Source organism: Chiloscyllium plagiosum, chromosome 6, assembly GCF_004010195.1.
Source record: "Chiloscyllium plagiosum isolate BGI_BamShark_2017 chromosome 6, ASM401019v2, whole genome shotgun sequence".
NCBI classification, from domain to species: Eukaryota; Metazoa; Chordata; class Chondrichthyes; order Orectolobiformes; family Hemiscylliidae; genus Chiloscyllium; species Chiloscyllium plagiosum.
Genome location: NC_057715.1, coordinates 3,994,830 through 4,015,625, shown reverse-complemented (window position 1 = coordinate 4,015,625; position 20,796 = coordinate 3,994,830).

Here is a 20,796-nt window from a genome sequence, read left to right as displayed (position 1 = left end):
GTGCATCAATTTTCAAGGTGATGTGGTTGTCTCTTTTAAGTGGATTATTAATGTTAGATACCAGTAAGCACTTCAGAAATCATAAGAAAAGCTGCAAAACATTTCATATCAGCCTTACAGTTGGAATCATCTATATGGATTGTGACATTGATTCAAATTATATCAGCCAAATTAAGTATGTTGCCCTGATAGTGCATGGAATAGTACCAGAAAGTTCAAGAAATGTGTTATGGTCATAATGATGGCATTGATTAAAATTAATATGTATTGTGTATTTCTGCATTATATATGTTGGGGTAAATAATTCTTTCCAGAAATTTGTATCAACATAAAATATTCCTTGAAGTAGAAAATGGTGTTGGGACTGTTTGGAATCCATTTAAATATCTAATCTGAAGTTTAAATGTCAACAACAGACACATTTTAGATTTAATTCTATTCTTATCTCTTGTATTATTACAATGCAGCGAGTGGGTTTTAAGCTAAAATGACAGTGATGGCAAGGATGACAATTTGCAATTTAGTTGCATTATAAACCCTTGGTGCTGAATGGTGGTAAGGTGCTAACATGACAGGGTAGATTGATAAAATCCTTTTAGTCTTTCACTACTACTGCTGAGGGATCCACTTTGAGAACCGTGACCAGCCAAATGTGTAATGTGTTGGTGTGCCAACATGCTGTGAGGAAAAAGCTGTGAGGACTTTACAATTCCACACACTGCAACCTAACCGATCACTGCTGAGAAGTATTGAAAGATCCCCCACAAAGATCTGGTCAATCATGATCACCCTTTAAAATTTGTATGTGATTTGTTACATACATATATATGGTGCAGAAGATTTAAAGGAGTTATGGTAATTATGGTGAGGTGTAGTGATGTCAACACATTGAAACTGGAGAACAGTAGCTTTTTTAAATAAGCATGTTGTGTTACAGCATATATTCAGATCTCAAAGGCTCTGTACTTTGAAGGCAGTTTTACAGCACTACAGCCTGGGACGATCGGGTATAATGAGGCCAATTTGGATAACAATGTGGTTCAGTGGTTAGCACTGCTGCCTCACAGTACCAGAGATCCAGGTTCAATTCCAGCCTCAGGCGATTGTCTGTCTGTGTGGAGTTTGCACATTCTCCCTGTGTCTGCACGGGTTCCTCCAGGTGCTCGGGATTCCTCCCACACTCCGGGGATGTGCAGGTTTGGTGGCTTGGCCATGCTAAATGCCAAGTTACAAGGATCGGATTGGGGGATGTTCTTTGGATGGTTAGTGCAGACTTGATGGGTTGAACGCATTCGATGACACTCATTTCCTCTTTAGTGTAGGGCTTTCAGCTGATTAGCTGTGTGTGTGCTGTATAATAATATCAGTGAGCACAGAACCCAGGCTACATGTGTAAATCTGTGACATTGTAAGTGTGTAAATAACCAGTGTAGCTAATGAACCTCAAGACATTTGTCTCACCAAGAATCTCACTCTCTGTGGTATATAGAAAACCACCAAATGTTCTAGTAGGATATCTAAGTTAGCAAGTATTGCAAGGGTAATGTGAAAGGTCCACAGATACTTGACGATATGCTGACTATTCACAGTATATTCAGCTTTTATTTATACTTTTAGTGGTCATGAAAATTTCTGAACACAACTGAGTGCCCATGAAGAAAGGCCATTATTGCTATCCAGTGACTCCCTCTTGCAAAGCATTCATATAGGCTGACATAGTGAAGTGTAGGCTGGAGATTGAAGGGTGGTTATGGGCAGGGTGCATGTCTCATGAACTTGATTGAGTTTTTTGAAGAAGTAACAAAGAAGATTGATGAGGGCAGAGCAGTAGATGTGATATGTATTTCAGTAAGGCGTTCGACAAGGTTCCCCATGGGAGACTGATTATCAAGGTTAGATCTCATGGAATACAGGGAGAACTAGCCATTTGGATACAGAACTGGCTCAAAGGTAGAAGACAGAGGGTGGTGGTGGAGGGTTGTTTTTCAGACTGGAGGCTTGTGACCAATGGAGTGCCACAAGGATCAGTGCTGGACCCTCTACTTTTTGTCATTTACATAAATGATTTGGATGCGAACCTAAGAAGTACAGTTAGTAAGTTTGCAGATGACACCAAAATTGTGCTTTTCAATCTCTCTCTCTCTCACACACAAACACACACACACACACAAAATCAGGATTAGTTGTGCATGGTCAGGAGTACTCAGCACAGTAGCAACACTCCAATACACGTATATACAGCTTTCTGCTTGGACACTGCATAAGAAAATATCTAGCTTGTGTGATGGTGCTTCTCCTTTAACAAGGTTATGTTGTCCTTGGTTTTATTTTTCAGAGCGGTCATAAAGGCAGAAGCTTCAAAATGTCTAGGTTTCGATGGATTTTGGGTCCAATTTGATTAAAGCTGACAAATACTGCCTCAGGCAAAAGGCTTTCAATATTTAACAAAAAACTTTTGTACAATGGCCAATTCTCCCAGCTCAGCTCTTCTCTGTTTTGATTTTGTTGGGGATGAGATAAATTATGCAGTGGGTGACTCACTTGTAGAATTTAGAGGAACATTGTATCGCGCCACACAAACCTTGAGTATTGACTGGTTTATTTGTGACCTCATGGGGAGAGGCAAATCGACCGAATGGTCACAAATCATTCCGACGAGATACAGAGAATTTTCTGATTATATAGGTTATAATTATTTAACAATTAACAAACTGTTAATTGCAGAATAATGAGCAACTAGGCACTTTGCCCAGTTATTAGCCTCAGTCACGTAGTGTTTGGGCAGTGCTCGTTAGTAGCTGATAAGCAAGTGTTAGAATACAATAGGTTCTTGTCTAAGAAGAACATTCCCATGCTGGGAAAGAGTTCACTATCAGGTATTAGTACAGCTGCAAGGTCAACCACCTCACTGAGCCTCAGAATGTATGAGCTTAGCAAGCAGACACTAACATGAGATTCAAACTGGCTTCCAGGCTTTTAGTATGTGACAAAATGGCTGCTTCACATCTAACAAATCTCCCACAGATTTGGTTTTTGCAGTCTGGCTATTCACTGAAAGCAGTCGGGCAGTTTTGAGGCTGCAGGTCTAAGAAACAGCTACGCAGAAGAGGGTGATCCATGCTGCCATCTCTCTCTCTGTCTCTCTCCTGTGAGAACCTGTATTTGATTTTACCTTTTGTGCCAAGGGGTGTTAATGGGAATTGTTGCAAGTATTTGGAACAGCATCATTAAGCTGGGCAGCACGGTGGCACAGTGGTTAGCACTGCTGCCTCACAGTGCTAGAGACCCGGGTTCAATTCCTGCCTCAGGCAACTGTCTGTGTGGAGTTTGCATCTTCTCCTCGTGTCTGTGTGGGTTTCCTCCCACAATCCAAAACAATGTGCAGGTTAGGTGAATTGGCCATGCTAAATTGCCTGTAGTGTTAGGTGAAGGGGGAAGTGGGTGGTGGGTTGGGCTGAAGGGCCTATTTCCACCCTGTAAGTAATCTGTTGGGTTTTCAGATAGATTAAGTTATTCTGTTCTCTTTTGTGTTTCATTCAGTAACCTTGTAAATAAATTCTGTTTTGTTTAAAACTAAGTGGTTTGACCAGCTGCATCTCTCCTGGAGTATCCACTCTACACCTACTTAAAACAACAAGCAAAGTTAGGGTCTGGGCCACCTTCTTGAAATGTTTTAAGGGGATCTGGTCTGGTTCATAACATTTGCAGAGCTCTCTCCTGTGTGAAGATGTGAAAGAAAATCTCCAAGTAGTTGTTCTTACTCATCACTTTCCAGGAAAACATGCTATTTGCAAGTTTTGTTTTGAAAAAAAAGGACTAAAACGACCCGGAAGATGAAAGTTCTCACCCAGAAAGTGAAATACAGCACTGACATGTATAACTCCTGTCTCATCAGAAAATAACTGAAAATAATTGAAAAAACTCATCAAATCCAATGCTCCAGTTTGGTGCTATTAAACCATGACTAAAATATTTCCCTTTTACCTTCATACCTTTATCTTTCCTCTTCATATATCTCTTCGGTTTGTGCATGGAACTTTTTAAATAAAGGGTAGAGCTTAAGTTATAGAGTGAAATGTTAGAAATTTGTATTTCTTTCTTAGCCATTGGTGAAAACTGTTATTTTCTTGTTAATATTTAAAAGCTGGTGTGTATATTCTTTCAACTTAATAGTAGCCACACACTCAGATGACAAGCAACATGAGTTCGACTGGGACAACACTACTATTATAGGACAAGCCAACAGAGAACAGCCAGGGAATTCCTAGAGGCATGGCACTCATCCACAGATTCAATCAATAAGCACATCGACCTGGATCCAATATACCGGCCACTGCAGCGGACAGCTGGAACTGACAACCGGAAGCGGCAGAGACAAACCACTATAAATGCCGGAGGAAACACCACATAAGCACTTCACAGGAGGCTCCCAAGCACTGAGGATGTCACCTAGACAGGGGACGAAACATCTGCAACACAAATTCCCAACTCGGCGAACAGAACCACAACAACGAGCACCCGAACTACGAATCGTCTCCCAAACTCTTTCAACTTAAATTAGATAGCCCAGCAACATTATGGAATTCAGCACTTTAATTAAATCTTCACATCGAGTCATAGTCAGAGATGTACAGCATGGAGACAGACCCTTCGGTCCAACTTATCCATAATATTCTAAATTAATCTAGTCCTATTTGCCAGCACTTGGCGCATATCCCTCTAAACCCTTCCAATTCATAAACCCATCCAGATACCTTTTTTAAATGTTGTTATTTTACCACTACTTCCTCTGACAGTGCATTCCATGCACACACCACCCTCTGCATAAAAAAGTTGCCCTTTAGATCTGTTTTAAATCTTTCTCGTCTCTTCTTAAACTTATGCTCTCTAGTTTTGGACTTACCCATTCTGGGGAAAAGACCTTGTCTATCCATGCCCCTCATGATTTTATAAACCTCTATAAGGTCCCCCCTCAGCCTCTGACCTTCCAGGGAAAACAGACCCAGCCTATACGCCATCTTGCTATAGCTCAAACCCTCCAACTCTGGCAACATCCTTGTAAATATTTTCTGAGCCCATTTTGGACAACTCTGGGAATAGTGGAGCTTGGTTTCCAGCTTGTGACACAAGTATGTCATGACAGCATGGCCTTAAAATAGCATGAACTAATACTTTGTCCATTGACAATTCCAGCTGAATCTGAGGCAGAAATGTTCACAGATGTGGTAAACCAAGCAAAACATTTAAAAGGTTGTGGATGACCCCAAACTGGATGGGAATGCAAATTGTAAGAAGTGTGCAAAGAGGCTTCAAGAGGACTTGGCCACACAAAGTGAATGGATAAGAACATCGCAGATAGAATGCGTGGTATTATTTCTTTTGGTAGAAATATAACAAAAGACAGAATATTCCTTAAAGCTGATAGGTGAGATGTGCAGGTGTCCAAGACTTGTTCATGAGCCACAAAATCCTCACGTGTAGCCAAAGCAAGCAGTTAGGAAGGCAGATGACAAGTCAGCCTTCCTCACAAGGGGATTGAGTACAAGAATAAAGATGTTTTGCTGCACTTGTATAGCGCCTTGGTGAGACATCACCCCGAGTACGTGTGTAGGATTAGTTTCATTATCTAGAAGGGGTATAATTTTCAGGGAGGGAGTATGACGGAGTTCACCAGATTAATCTCTGGGGTAGCGGGATTGACTTTTGATGAGATTGAGGTGACTGACTCTGTAATCTTTAGAGTTATGAAGAATTAAGGGGTGACCTTATTGAAACTTACAAAATTCTTCCAGGATGTGACAGGGTGGAAGGAGCAGTAGGGTTTCCCGAATTGCAAAGCTTGGACCAGGTTACAGGACAGCCTAGAATTCTCAGGGTAAGGAGTAAGACTGAAATGAGTTTGTCACTCAGAGTGTGAAGAATCTTTGAAATTGTTGACCCCAAAAGACTGTGGATGTTCAATCATTGAACAGATTCAAGACTGAAACTATAAGTTTCAGGTGATATCAAGATAATGGAGGTTCTGTAGGCAAGTGATATTGAGGTGATGTTCCTATGATCCTGCCTGATGATGGGTTCTCAACACAGTAGCTACAAGTGGGATTTTTCATATCTATGATTCAACTATCCAGAGCCAAGAAGTTCAAAATGAAGAGGTTGGTCTGTTTTATTTGTGTATTTTGGTTACTTGCCGTGACTTAAAAATGAAACCTTCAAGTTGGACTGTATTCATGCTTGTGTCACAGGTCACTTTGATACATGCAGCAAACAGAGGGCAAACCCACATCATCCATCCTGAAACCTTCACCATTAACTAAAAAGAGTTGGTGTTTAGAACATAAGAAAAAGGAGCAGGATTGGCCTTTTGTGGACTCAGCTCCATTACCCGCCCGCTTGCCATAACCCTTATTCTTTTATTGTTCAAAAATCTTTCTATCTTTATCTTAACAACATTCAGCAAAGTAGCCTCAACCACTTCACTGGGGAGGGAATTCCACAAATTCACAACCCTTTGGTGAAGAAGTTTCTCCTGAGCTCAGTCCTAAATCTGCTCCACCTTATTTTGAGGCTATGCCCCTAGTTCTAGTTTCACCCGCCAGTGGAAACAACCTCCCTGCTTCTATCCTATCTATTTTCTTCATAATTTTATGTGTATTGATGAAGTTCTCCCTCATTCTTCTAAATTTCAATGTGTACTTTAGCACAAATCTGTCAGTATAGATTGTAGATAGTCATGTCAGTCAGATATATCTGAGATAGAAGTCAGCCCCCATCCATCTACAACATACAATTCAATTTTCTTTTTTAAATGGCTGCTTTATGCAATGGATTTTATTTCCAGTATAAGGTAATAAAAATTTCTTACTGAGCAAAATATTCAAACAGGCCAGAAATGATTTCTGGTATACTGTACAACCTTGATTATCCGAACATCAATTATCCAAATTTCGGATTATCCAAGCAAGATCTCAAGATCCCGAAAAACACCATTCGGCAACTCAGCATTCAGTTATCAGTTAAATGGCATTATGGCGTGATAGCCAGATAGCTGAGAGATATTCGGATAACCAGCACTCAAAATTGCCACTTGTTTACAATAAGTCATAATGCGGTTTAACCGATAACTGATGTGCATTGCCTGATAACCGAGAAATGTTTGATAACTGGCAATCAAATTACCGTTTGTTTATGATAGATCAGCTATCAGGTAAACAACATTATGACGTGCGTTGTCATATAGCCGAGAAATGTTCGGATAACCTGCACCCATAAATTACCTCTTGTTTACAATCAGATTGATTATCTGAACGATCAATTGCCTGAAAAAAGTACTCCCCACCCATATCATTCGGATAATGAAGCTTCTACTGTAAGATACTGAAAAAATATTCTTATTTATTTGTCTTTGATACATTAAATTTTAAAAAAATCCACCATCCATCGCACTATCATGAGGAATCGGAGCAGGAATAGGCCATTAGCCTATCCCAGTTACTCGATCATTCCACAAGGTTGTGATTAATCTGATTCAAGGCTAAATTCCACTTTTCTGCCTTTATCCATAACTCTTAACCGTCTCTCTTCTATATAAAAAAAACTTTCTACTCCAGTTTTGTTTATATCCAAAGACTCAGCCTCTAATGCTCTGTGTAGAAGAGAATTCCAAAAATGAACAATTCTCCAAGAGAAGAAATGTCTCCTCATGGTGTTTTAAATGGGAGATTCCTTATTTTGGTTAATTCCCCCAAGATAGGAAATATCTATCCTTTCCAGTTCTTTGAGAATCTTATAATGTTCAACCTCTCTAAAGTTCAAGGAGCACAGACCCAGCTTGTTCAAGCATTCCTCAAAATGTAGCCACCACCTCATCAGTCAGCTAAACTGGTGCCAGTGTATCTGAGCTTTACCCCCATCAGTGATCACAATTGTTTTAAGTTCTTCTCTTCCTTTTGCCTCCTGTTTTGTTTTCTACTAAGTCATAGGATATTTTGCATCTTCTACTGTGAAGACAGGCACAATATATTTGATCAAAGTTTCCACCCTTACCTTCTTTTCACTTAATTATTTAAACTGACCAGTGCCTACTCTCTCTCTTTCATTTTTGTATAATTGTATAAGTGTTTGCTACCTAATTTTATATTTCTTGTTAGTTTGACTGGGAGAAAGTGAGGACTGCAGCTGTTGGAGAGTCAGGGTCAAACAGTGTGGTGCTGGAAAAGCACAGCAGGTCAGGCAGCATCCGAGGAGCAGGAGAATTGATGTTTTGGACATAAGTAACTGTACAGAGGTTGGTATCCTGTCACCAAGTCACCCTTTATTTACAGGTGCACAGTACATGGGCTCTGACCAGTCAACTCAGAGCCAGTCCCTAGACTGAGGACACTGTCTGAATCTCCTGTTTTTTGTCCTTTTGTTTTCTGTTTTTGTTTAAACTTTCTCCCCCAGTAACAGCTAACAGCAGTAATGCTTGTTTTCCCCAGCACCTATGTCATGTGTATGCAAGTGTCGGACACAGTGAAAAATAACAAGTGTGTAAATCTTTATTTATGTTCCACCACCAGGAAGAAAGGAAACACCCAAGTTGCCAGTGACAAGCAGTGCCCTTCTCATCAAAGGGCAATGCTGTGTGATCAAACAAGTGAAGGGGAGGGTAGGAATTAAATCAAAATAGAGCTGGAGTGGGAAATAAAACATTCCACTCCCTGCGGTGCCCCCCTCTCCTTGAACACCATGAGGGTGTTTGTGGACATCGCGTGCTCCTTCTCCAGAGACACCCAGGCTCTAATGTAACTGCGGAAGAGGGGCAGGTAATGAATCTTCTATTTATTTTAAAAAATTTTTTTACTGATCCAGCTCCCTCAAAGCCAGCTCTCAGAGTGAAAAGAACTTCTGACACTCCTGTTTTTTTTTTACCCTCCCCCCCACTACCGCCTAACTGCGGTAGTGCTTATTTTTTCCCCCAGCACCCATGTTGTGTGCATGCAGGTGTGGGACACAGTGAAAGACACAAGGTGCACAAATCTTTATTCAGTTTCCCACTAGAAAGAAAGGAAACAACCGAGTGGCCAGTGACAAGCAGGGCCCTTCACATCAGAGGGCAATGCTGTGTGATCAAACAGTGAGGGGGAGGGCAGGGATCAAATCAAAATAGAGTTGGAGGGGAAATAATACCACTCCACTCCTTGCAGCGCCCACGTCTCCCTGAACACCATGAGCGTGTTGGTGGACACCGCGTGCTCCTTTTCCAGAGACACCTGGGCTCTTACGTAACCGTGGAAGAGGGGCAGGTAATGATTGGCCCAGGTTAACAACCGCAATCAAGTTTCTCACAGTCCACCTGGCCCTGGTTCCAATCACTACAAACTCATACTCCAAATTCTTCCTCTTTTCTGTCTTTTAGTTATCCTTTACCATTTTCTAATTTGTTTTTCCAGTTTTTTGTCCTACCACTGATCTTCACAGTTTTTTTTTCAATTTGATACTTTCTTTAATGTTGTTTGTTGGTCATGCAAGGCGTATCCTCTATGTAAGGTGTTTCTTTTTCAAAGGAATACATTTTTATTGAATATTGTGTACGATCTCCCGAAATGTTGATCACTTCAGGTCTACTGTTTTACCTTTCAACTTACTTTCCCAGTTCATTATAGTTATGCCTGTCTCTATGCCCTTAAAATTGCCCCTGTTTAGGTTTTAAAATATTAATTTCTGACCAAACTAACTCATTCGTGACTGAATGTGGAATTCTTCTATTTTATAATCACTCTTACTCAACAGTGTTTCACCATAAGGTCATTTATTACTGAGCTGGAAGGTTCATTTCCAGACGCTTCGTTACCTTACTAGGTAACATCTTCAGTGGACCTCACATGAACCAATGCTGAAAATTCCTGCTTTCTACTTATATGTTTGGGTTTCTTTGGGTTGGTGACATCTGGAAATGAACCTTCCAGCTCAGCGAGCAAACCTACATTCAAAACCTCAACCTGAGCTACAAATCTTCTCAAATCTCATCATTTATTACTGCTGTTTCATTGCACTTTCCTGCATGTTAGTGAAGTTGAGGCTGAGATTGGCAGCTTTTTTAATCTGACAGGGAATCAAAGGTTACAGAAAAAAGGCAGAAAAATGAAGTGGAGGATTACCAGATTAGCCATCGAATGGTAGGATGTACTTGATGGGCCGAATGGCCCACTTCTATTCCTCTGCCTTATGATCTAGTTCTAAAATAACTCACTTCCTGCTTGGTTCCATGGAGTACTGTTACAAGAAGTTGTCAAGAGTACATGCCATTAATTCATCCTCAAGTGTATCTTTGCCAAATTGGTTCATTCAATCTTTAAGATTTAAACCACCACTAATTATTGCAGGATCTTTCTTCTTAAGTTCCCACTATTTCTTGACTCTTGATCTATCCTACCATGTCGCTACTCAAAACTTATTAACCAATTCCATCAAAAACTTTGTTCCTTTGTTAGTTCTTACCTTTACCCAAACCGGTTTTACATTTTGTTTCTCTGAAGCAAGACCGTTACTCACTATCGTACTGATCTCATCTTTTTTTTTTGGTGAAAAAATATCATATGAGAAAATTAATCATTTGACTGCTCCAGCAGCAAATTCCAGTCCTCTGTTATAAACTAGTTGAAATGTTTTAGAGTTTGCTGATTACCCAAGTCTTTAGATTCGGTTTCATCTGGGTTTAACTTTGATGATATTGGGTGAAAATCTTAGAGGAGGCTGAATGATGTGTGGCTTTGGCAAGAAATTGAGGACAATTGTTTGAGGAGTCAGGTAATGGAAACCTTCTAGAAGTCAAGAACGGTTCGTTGTATTTTCGGAAATTGTTCCAGGCGTTGGGATGAGATTCCAGCCAGGACCTAGTAATGAGGATTATTGCTCATTAAGGACTTCATTAACAATGAATTTCAACTGATTCTACCACCCACCAATTCAGAGCAAGTACCTGGCACTTTCAGCAGGCCATTCTAGGCCACCATCTTGGACAATCAGACCAGACCTCGCTTGTGAGAGATATCAGGAAGCATTTCCACACACAAAGGGTAGCAGATGTTTGGAGCTCTCTCCCACAAATGGCAGTGGAGCTGGATTATTTGTTAATTTTAAATCTGAGAGAGAAATGTTTGTTAAGTAATAGTATTAACGGATTTGGGCCAAAGGCAGGGATATGGAGTTGGGCAACGGTTCAACCACGAACTCATTGAAGATGGAAATTGAGGGGCTGAATGGCCTACATCTGTTCCTCTGTTCATAAACACAGTTCACTGAAGAAGGCTGGGCAAGTTGATATACGTGTTAAGAAGGATTATCCGGTCAGCCCTATGCTTCCATCACAGCTAGTCCACGGGTTAGTGCTGACATAGTGAGGGAGATGGATAGGAATCAGTCAGGGGTATGGGCACTTCTTGTCCAGTACTGTCTGGTTAGGGGTGGGCCACTGACAATCCACTGTCTTTGTCCAATAAAGGTGAGGGGTAAGGGGTGGAGGTTGGGAGGAGGGTTGTGGAAAAATGGACCAGCCACTGGAGGAATGTGACTTGGGAACCTATTCCTGGGGACTGCAGGGTGGGAGCCAGGCTAGATGACAATTATAATGGCAGGAGCTGTACAGGTAAGGGAGGGGGAGGTGGGTGGGGGCAGGTGGAGGCTGATGAGACAGGTTGGGTATGGACCTGAGGAGGTGCTGCCAGGAAGGGGTTTGGGATGTTTGAAGTCTCGCTGAGACGGAAATACAGGGCCAGGAAATTATTTTCCATGGAGTTCTCACTGTTGTCTTTCACCAATCTGGAAATTGCAACTGGACAGCGGCAAGGAAAATAACTGCGACAAAACTAGAGGTCCATGGGATAAGAGACCTGAGCTGGGTGGAGGGGGCTGCAAATCCTAATGGGCTGCTTTCAGCATTACCAACCTATTCTCAACCACTTTTGGTCCCCAATATGATCTCTTGATCTCGCTCTCGCTCTTTCTCTCTGGCTCGCTAGCTCTCCCTCTGCCACTCTCTGTCACGCCCTCTCTCTCTCTCTCCCCCTCTCTCTCTCTCCCCCTCTCTCTCTGGCTCTCTCTCTCTCTGGCTCTCTCTCTCTCTCTGGCTCTATCTAGCTCCATCTCTATCTATTGCATCCTCCTTCTTTCCCCAACCTACCCCTAGCTACTGTCACTTCTGAGGAAGAGTAACTAAACCTGAAATGTTAACTCTGCTTCTCTCTCAACAGATAATGCCTGACCAGCTGCATTTCTCCAGTGATTTCTGTCTTTGTAATAGGATGTTAAGTGTGTGTCGAACTTACATTATGATAATTGAAATTCTGCTATATGTTCAACATCTTCACACATCATGAGGTTTATATTCCCATCATTGGTCATATTTTACTGGGTTTGCTGTATGGATTCAATCTGAAGACCTTTGAGCTGATGTCAGAAACCATGGAAGCTAAGTAAGTTCTTCATCAAGTCTTCACTATCAATGTTCAACCTTCATCAGGTGAATTGAATACCTGAGACATCCATTGACTAAATGACAACGTTGACCAAAAATAGCTGCTTTGATCACGTGACAAGGCTTGGCAACCCACATAGAAAATATAAGACCAACAGTATTGGAATCATCATTTTTATCAAGATGCACTGAACCTCAGTGATGCATTAAGAAATTCACATCTCTTGTTTTACTTCCATTAATATGATAAATTCATATATTAAGAAATAAAAGGCCACCAACAGAGTATTCATTTGGAAAAATCAGTGGACCTAGACTTGGAATTAGACTAGCAAGAACAAGAATGATTCTCTGAGAACTCCAAGACATCTGCAGTGTCACTATCACACAGGAAAGAAAACAGGAATAAAACAGTTAGGCTCTAGACATTTCATTCTCTCAACCCAAGGGATTGTTAAGATCTGTAGCTGTGTTTTTATTATCCCTTTCTGTACAAGACAACCTTCTCCTCACCACCTTTCCGTTTAAAATGTTATTACCTCACCCCACAATGTATGTGTGCACATGCGTGTGTGTGTATCTCTCTCTCTCTGTGAGTGTCTCTTATGGCACAAGTTCTTAGTTTTCTCAAGTTTGGTAGGTAATAGAAATCTACTTCCTTTCACTCACAACACTTGGAATTATTTTCTCTCAGTTTCTTTAATCTGGTTGATTAAGTTTAAATGAGGTATGACAGCTACATTCAAAAAAGAAATTCAAACCAAAATTATTACAATTAATAATGTGTTAAGAGAAGGGAAACCCAATCCCCGTCCTCACCTGGTTAGAAATAAATTGCTTTAATTTTTTTATCTGCCATCATCAAATATGAGCGCACAGTGAAACCTTAATGCCATTTTGTGACAGCTGCAATCATTTTACCATTCTGTTATTCTGCCTTCAGGAAGGCTAATGGAGTGTTGGTCTTTATTTCAGGGGGATTGGAGTGTAAGAGTAGGGAAGTCTTACTGCAACTGTCCGAGGTGCTAGTGAGACCGCATCTGGCACCTGGTAACAAGGTTTTGGATCCCCTTTTTTCCGGGAAGGTCTCAGTTCTTTGGAAGTCGTTCAGAGAATGTTCACTAGGATGATCCCTAGTATAAAAGTATTGTCTTATGAGCAAAGGCGAAACAGATTGGGGCTTTACTCTCTGGAATTTTGAAGAATGAGAGGTGATCTTATTGAAACATATGGCATTCTTAATTAAGGAGTTTGACAGGCTAAATAATGAGAAGATGATACTCTCATGGGAGAGTCAGGGACCAGGGGATCTTGTTTCAGACTAAAGAGGAGGAATTTTGACTCTGAGAGCCGAGAGTATTTTTAAACTCCTTGTCACACCTTATGTACATTTAGGGCTGAGATTGGCATGGTTCCTGATCAATCAGGGAATGCAGGGGTACAGGGAAAGGGCAGAGCTTTTATTCCTGATGAAGGGCTTTTGCCCGAAACGTCAATTTTACTGCTCCTCGGATGCTGCCTGAACTGCTGTGCTCTTCCAGCATCACTAATCCAGAAATTGGACCAAAACATTGATTATCTTAAATAAGGAAATTGCTTTTAACATACAAACACAAATAAATTAATACAAACACATAACAAAGGTTTTCCATAGGGAGCATTCATCCACAAGTAAAATCTCTCGAGTCAGATTTCTTTCCTGATTGCTTTTTTTAAAAGAAATGATTAATTTATTGTTGATGAAAGTTAAATATTCTCTGTGATGTTATGTTCTCCCACTGGAAATTCAGACTGAAATGTAAATGGTCCATCATAGATGGCAGGAAGAGGCTAGAGAAATAGGCACAGACTCTTCTCAGAAATGAAAAGGAAGAAAGAAGAATTATATTGACATGGCACCTTCCAAGACACAAGGATGTTTCAAGTATTTTATAGCCATTAAAATGTAATCACTGAGACAGGACAAATCTTGAAGGATAAATGTTGCTCAGGATGCTCATGAAAACTTCCCTTCTCTTGGAAGAAGCGTAACAGAACATTTCACAGTCATCTGACAGAGAATATGGTGTCTTGTTTTAAAGCTTCATTCCCCCTAGGTACAGTACTGAAGCATCAGGCTAGACTGTGTAAACAAGTCTGGATTAGTGGTGCTGGAAGAGCACAGCAGTTCAGGCAGCATCCAAGGAGCAGCGAAATCGACGTTTTGGGCAAAAGCCCTTCATCAGGAAGTTAACAAGTCTCACCAACCCTCCAACTCCAAGATGAAAGCATCCCCCATCACTGAATCACAGTGCCCCCTGTTTGCTATTGTACTGATATCTATGTACATACCAACTGTAGTTGAGAGGAACCAATAATAAGGAATGCATATGTTCTAATCACCCTTAATAGTACCAATGGTGTGCTATAAGAAGATGTAAGTGGAATGGCATGATGCTTCATTGGCTGGCACTGCTGCCTTCTAGCGTCAGGGAGCCAGATTTGATTCCACCCTCAGGCATCTGTGTACAGTTTTCATGTTCTCATGTCTCAGTGGATTAGCCATGGGAAAAGCTGAGTTAAAGGGCTTGGGATGCTCTTTGAAGGGTTTGGTGTGAACTTGATGGCTGAATGGTTTACTTCCACACTGTCGGAAATCTACGATTATCACATGACTCTGACATTTGGAAGAGAGAAGAGATCACAACAAGAATGTGAAGAGAGCATTTAGACACTATATTTGAGAGCTGTATTTGATAACCTACTGTGCAAAAATGTAAATAAAGGAGTGTTAAGGCACATCAGGAGATGGAGAGCCTTACTTAATGATAAGGAACAATCAGCCTCAGGGACAGTGTATGTGCAAATACCCACATACGAGTCCGTTATCTCAATGTGCAAGTAGCAATATTAACTTAAAGCACAAGATAAAGCAGCAGATGCAATTGACTGGTACATGACACTCAAAATTTATTTTAATTCCTCATGCAGGCTGCACAGCATCTGCTTATTAAATTTAAATCCACAACAATAATATGCATCCTACCAGCCTAAGAAATTTCATAGTTGTCTGCACGTCCTCAGGGAATAAAGTCCTGCTTTTTGTATGTTCAGTGGAATGCTAGACAGAAACATTCAGTCCTTTTGGATTTTTGAAATACTTGTTGTGACAGCTTTTATTCAGACCTGGCTTCCTTGTTTAAGGTTGCTTAAAATAATGGTGCCCTTAATAATAGTACGAAAGACAAATTGTTACGATATCTTAATTGGTTCATACCATGTATTTAAAACACTACAAAAATCTGCAGTATCTGAACAGAAAAGTATTCTTCATCTGACATGTTTCAGCAGATTCAATAAAATATTGGTTCTTACAACTGTCTGAAATCAAACCAGCTAATGCAGCATGTAGCATGACCATGCCCCAGCTGTTAGCCAAAACATGCACAGTAACAGACTACAAATTCCTTCTCTCTTCCAAGTCTGTGAAACGTCCACTGATCTGGTTTATGTGAGTGACCTGATAGAATACATCAGATACTACTTTTGATATCTTGAGATTTCCTGCAAGCATGTCAGAACTGCATTTCATAATGCTTAACACTAAATGGAATATGTTCTCAAATGGTGCAGAGCGAGTAAGTTGATTAACAGAATCTGAATTCATGCACAGATATTTCAATTTTTCTAATCATGAAACAGCAGCATCATATCTGCAGGCTCTCACCCTCAAGCCTAGGAAGTGATGAATGGCATGGTAATCAGACCAGCTCTGTCACAGAGGAGCTATCAGCTTTTTTAGATTACCAACAACCTTGGAGGTAAACTGAAAATTCATCTCTCAGATGGACTTTCTGATTGGATTGGAACTGTCAGCCACATAATGTCACAACCAACCTAAACACGTATTTAAAGATATATGCAGCCACAACATTGACAGCATGAGTTACATTCTAAACGTGCTCTTCAGCAAATACCTTGAAGTCACAACGGGGCCTGGCATTCCCATATTCAGGTAACACAAGCACTGTAGGGGATGAATGTAGCCAAGAAAGAGTCTTTTTTTTCAGTTCAGCTTTATTTAATTTCTCATGCAAAAGGGGTTCCTTAATGTTAAAGGAAATCCTCATTGCTGAATTAAATTGTTAGGCCTTGTAGGCAGATCATATAACTCTAACGCTAAATTATGAACAGACTAGGGCTGTCTGTTCAGTGAGTATTTTCGCTATTGTAGGCGAACAGATCTCAGCCTACAATAGTACAACAGTACAAACCAGAAAGCACTTGATTGACACTCGGTTCCAACAGAAGATGGCTAAGAATGTAAAATAGTCATTGGTCATGATGCCAACGTTTGGAGATATTGGCAGGACAAACTCCTGGCCAGTATTTGTTCAGCTTTGAAAGCTTGCAATTTTAACTTGGACTATAACCTAGTGTCGTTTGATTTTTGCCCTTGTTTTGCTTCTGTTGTCAATAGAAGCTCATTTTTGGGATTGTCTAATTGTTTGCCTCTATGTGATGTTCCTTTACTGTTCGCTAACAAGATGTGGGCCTTTGGGAGTGTAAGCAAGGGTCATTGTGAGCAAGAGCGGGTGCTCCAATGGGATGTAGCTAAGGAGAACTTGGCTACATCATTTTGTGTTTAAGCAGGGGCTGGGGGAAGAGGATGGAGAATGAGCAAAAAGGGTTATCAGGAATGTCATGAGCAACATGGATTTGCAGCTGCTGTACTAATATATTGCCACTGAGGAACAACACCAAATGGTGAACTTTGTCTGAGTGCACAGTGTTATGGACCAAGCCAGACCCCTCAAAACATTTTAAGAAAGTAGCCTGCACCCTATCTTTGCTTGTTTTTTTAAGCAAGTGTACAGTGGATATTCTAGGAGAAATGCAGCTGGTCAAACTATTTAATTTTAAATAAAACAGAATTTATTTACAAGATTACTGAATGAAACACAAACAAAAGATCACAGAGTATGGAAAAACGTAACCTATCCAAAACCTCAACAGAAACCCAGTTCGATTCCAGCCTCGGGTGACTGTCTGTGTGGAGTTTGCACATTCTCCCCAGTGTCTGTGTAGGTTTCCTTTGGGTGCTCCAGTTTCCTCCCACAATCCAAAGGATGTGCCGGTCTGGTGAATTGGCCATGCTAAATTGCCCATTGTGTTGGATGCATTAGTCAGGGGTAAATGTAGGGGAGTGGGTTACTCTTCAGAGGATCGATGTGGACTTGTTGGGTCAAATGGTCTGTTTCCACACTGTAGGGAATCTAATCAAATTATCCCAACTTAGTGATGCTATTCCAAATACTTGCAAAAATCTCCATAAACACCCCTTGGCAAAAAAGGAAAAATCAAACACTGTCTTACTGGAGAGAAACCAGAGAGAGAGGAAGGATCAGCATGGACCTGCTTCTTTGGGTCCAGCAGCTTTACAACTCTGCTCTCTAACAAACCAAATCAAACATCTAGCTGAAAGAACTGCCCACTCCCCTTTCATTGTAAAGGTTTCTTTTAAAAATATGAAAGCCTTTTGCCTGAGGCAATACCTGTTAGCTACAATCAAATTGGCCCTAAAATCCTTCAAACTCAAACATTTCGGAATTGCTGCGTTTACGAACTCTGAGAAAAAAAGCCAAAGACAGAATAACTTTGTGAAAGGAGTAGCTTTGTCACACCATCGCCTTAAAAAAAAAAATCAATATCCAAAGTTGGCTTCATTTAAAAGCCCCTTAATCCTAAACCATTAGCATTTTAAAACACACATATACATTTCATTGACAATAATCGTGCAAACATGCACAATTAGATTTTGTTTCAGTCTGATTTATCCTCCAACTGAATGCCTCTGTTTCTTGTTCAAGTCTTGGCAATTCATCAGCCATTACATTTTCTTGACCTGCTACATGCACAATTTTCAAACAGAATAGCTGTAACAACTAGCTATATCTAAACGGTCTGGTAGTTTTGTTCTTAAATTTCTCCACAAACTTCAATGGGTTATGATCAGTGTATATGATTGTCTCAGATACATTATTGGTAACATGAACATTGAAATGTTGTAGCACCAACACCAAGCTCAAAGTCTCCTTCTCAAATGTGGAATATTTCTGCTGATGAATGTTCAATTTTCTGGAGAAATAGCTGATAGGTCTTTCTATTTTCTCATCATCCTGCTGCAAACATACAGCATCAACAACCGCATCATTTGCATCGATAACCACCTTAAATGGCTTTGTATAATTAGGTGTATCCAATATTGGGACAGTGGTTTACACAGTTTCAGGCTGTCAAATGCCTCCAGACAGTCTGCTGTCCATTCTTGCCTTCCTTTAGCAATTCAATGAGTAGAGCAGCCACTCTGCTAAAATTTGGTAGGAACTTTCGATAAAATCCACTCAGTCCCAGGAACCATAGCACTCCTCTTTTTGTCGATGGTGTGGGAAACTCCCCAGTTACCTTTGTTTTGCATTCTGTGGGGCTATTTGTCCGTGTCCAATAACATGGCCCAGGAAAGTGACTTGGGCTTTGGCGAATTCACTTTTAGCTTTCTCACTTCAATCAAACAAGTCTAATAAATGTTGCAAATGTTCATTCCATATGTGACTAAAAATCACTAGGTCATCAATATATACAACACAATGGGTAATCCAGCAATGACCTTATTGGTTAGTCTCTGAAATGTGACTGGTGCATTGCCAGAACAAAATAAATGACTTTAAACTGATACAGTACATGCTGCATTACAAAAGTCAAAATTGTCTTTGTTCTTTCGGACAGAGGTGCCTGCCAATATCCTCTGAGGAAATCCAACTTAGAAATATAAATTCCTGGTCCCACCTTCTCAGCACAGTCTTCCAAACGCAGAATGGGATCTGCATTAATCTTTGTAACTGCATTGCCTTTGCGATAGTCCACATATAAGCATTGGGTACCGTCTGGCTTTGGCACCGTGGTTATAGGTGAGCTCCAGTCCCTGTAACTCACTTCGATTATGTTGTCTTGGAGCATGCATTCAGTCTCCTTTTGAACCTGTGCCAGCTTTAGAGTGTTATACCTGTAAGGATGCTGCATAATCAGAAAAGCAGCTCCTATATCTACATCATGCATAATTAGGTTAGTACTTCCCACCTTATTTCACATATCTCCCATGTGATAGTAATAACTCTTTCAGGTCATTTCAATTTTCCTCTGGAAGGTAATTCAATAATTTATCCCAATTTTTGACAACTTCCTCATTGTCCAATTTGATTTGAGGAATGTCCAATTCAGAATCCTCTGAGCTTGGTTCTTCCTTCCATGCTGGAATCATTAACACCTTCTCCTCTTGCTTTCCTTCCCGATCAAAATACCTTTTGACCATATTCACATGACACACTCTGTGAGATTTCTTTCTGTCTGGAGTCCATATCAGAGAGTTCACCCCATTCAATTTCCTGTCAACTTGATAAGGTCCATTAAACCTTACTTTTAAAGGTTCACCTATCACTGGAAGTAACACTAACACTTTATCTCTGATAGCAAAATTGTGAGTTTTTGATTTTGTGTCTGCTTCCTGTTTCATTGCATGCTGTAATACTTTTAAACGCTGTCTAGCCAACTCCCCCAATCTATATAATAGTTCTCTATAATTTGACACATAGTACAAATATGTGGTCTCTGAATTCTGACTTATCAATTTCTTCTTAATCAATTTTAGAAGTCCTTTCACTTCATGCCCAAAAATAAATTCAATTGGACTGAATTTGGTCGATTAATTTGGTGCATCTCTGATCACACAAATTACAAATGGAATTCCCTTATCCTACTCATCTGGGTAATCCTGAGCATGAGCCCTCAACGTGGTCATTAATGTTTGTTAATGTTTCTAGCGGTCTCTGCAATTCTGGATGGTACACAGAAGAGTTGAATTGTTTTATTCTTAAACTGTCCATAACATCCTTGAATAATTATAATGTGAAGTTTGACACTTGATTTAATTATGTCACTATGGGTAGTCTGTAGCTGGTGAAAAATTTGAGTAATTTTTCTACAATTCTTTTAGCTATGGTATTGCATACTGAGACAGCTTCTGGAAATCTATTTACACATCTGTTATTGTTAACAAATACTGATTCTCACTTTCTTTTCCTTGTTAGTGGTCTTAAGACTTTTGTAAAAGGTTCCTCAAATGCTGGAATAGGTATTAAAGGTGGGGGTTTTATTACAGTCTGTGGTTTTCCGATTACTTGCAGCGTGGGTTGGTACCTGGGACTTCGATGTTGTGGCTATTATGGAGACATGGGTAGAACAGGGACAGGATTGGCTGTAGCAGGTTCCAGGGTTTAAATGTTTTAGTAGGGTCAGAGGTGGGG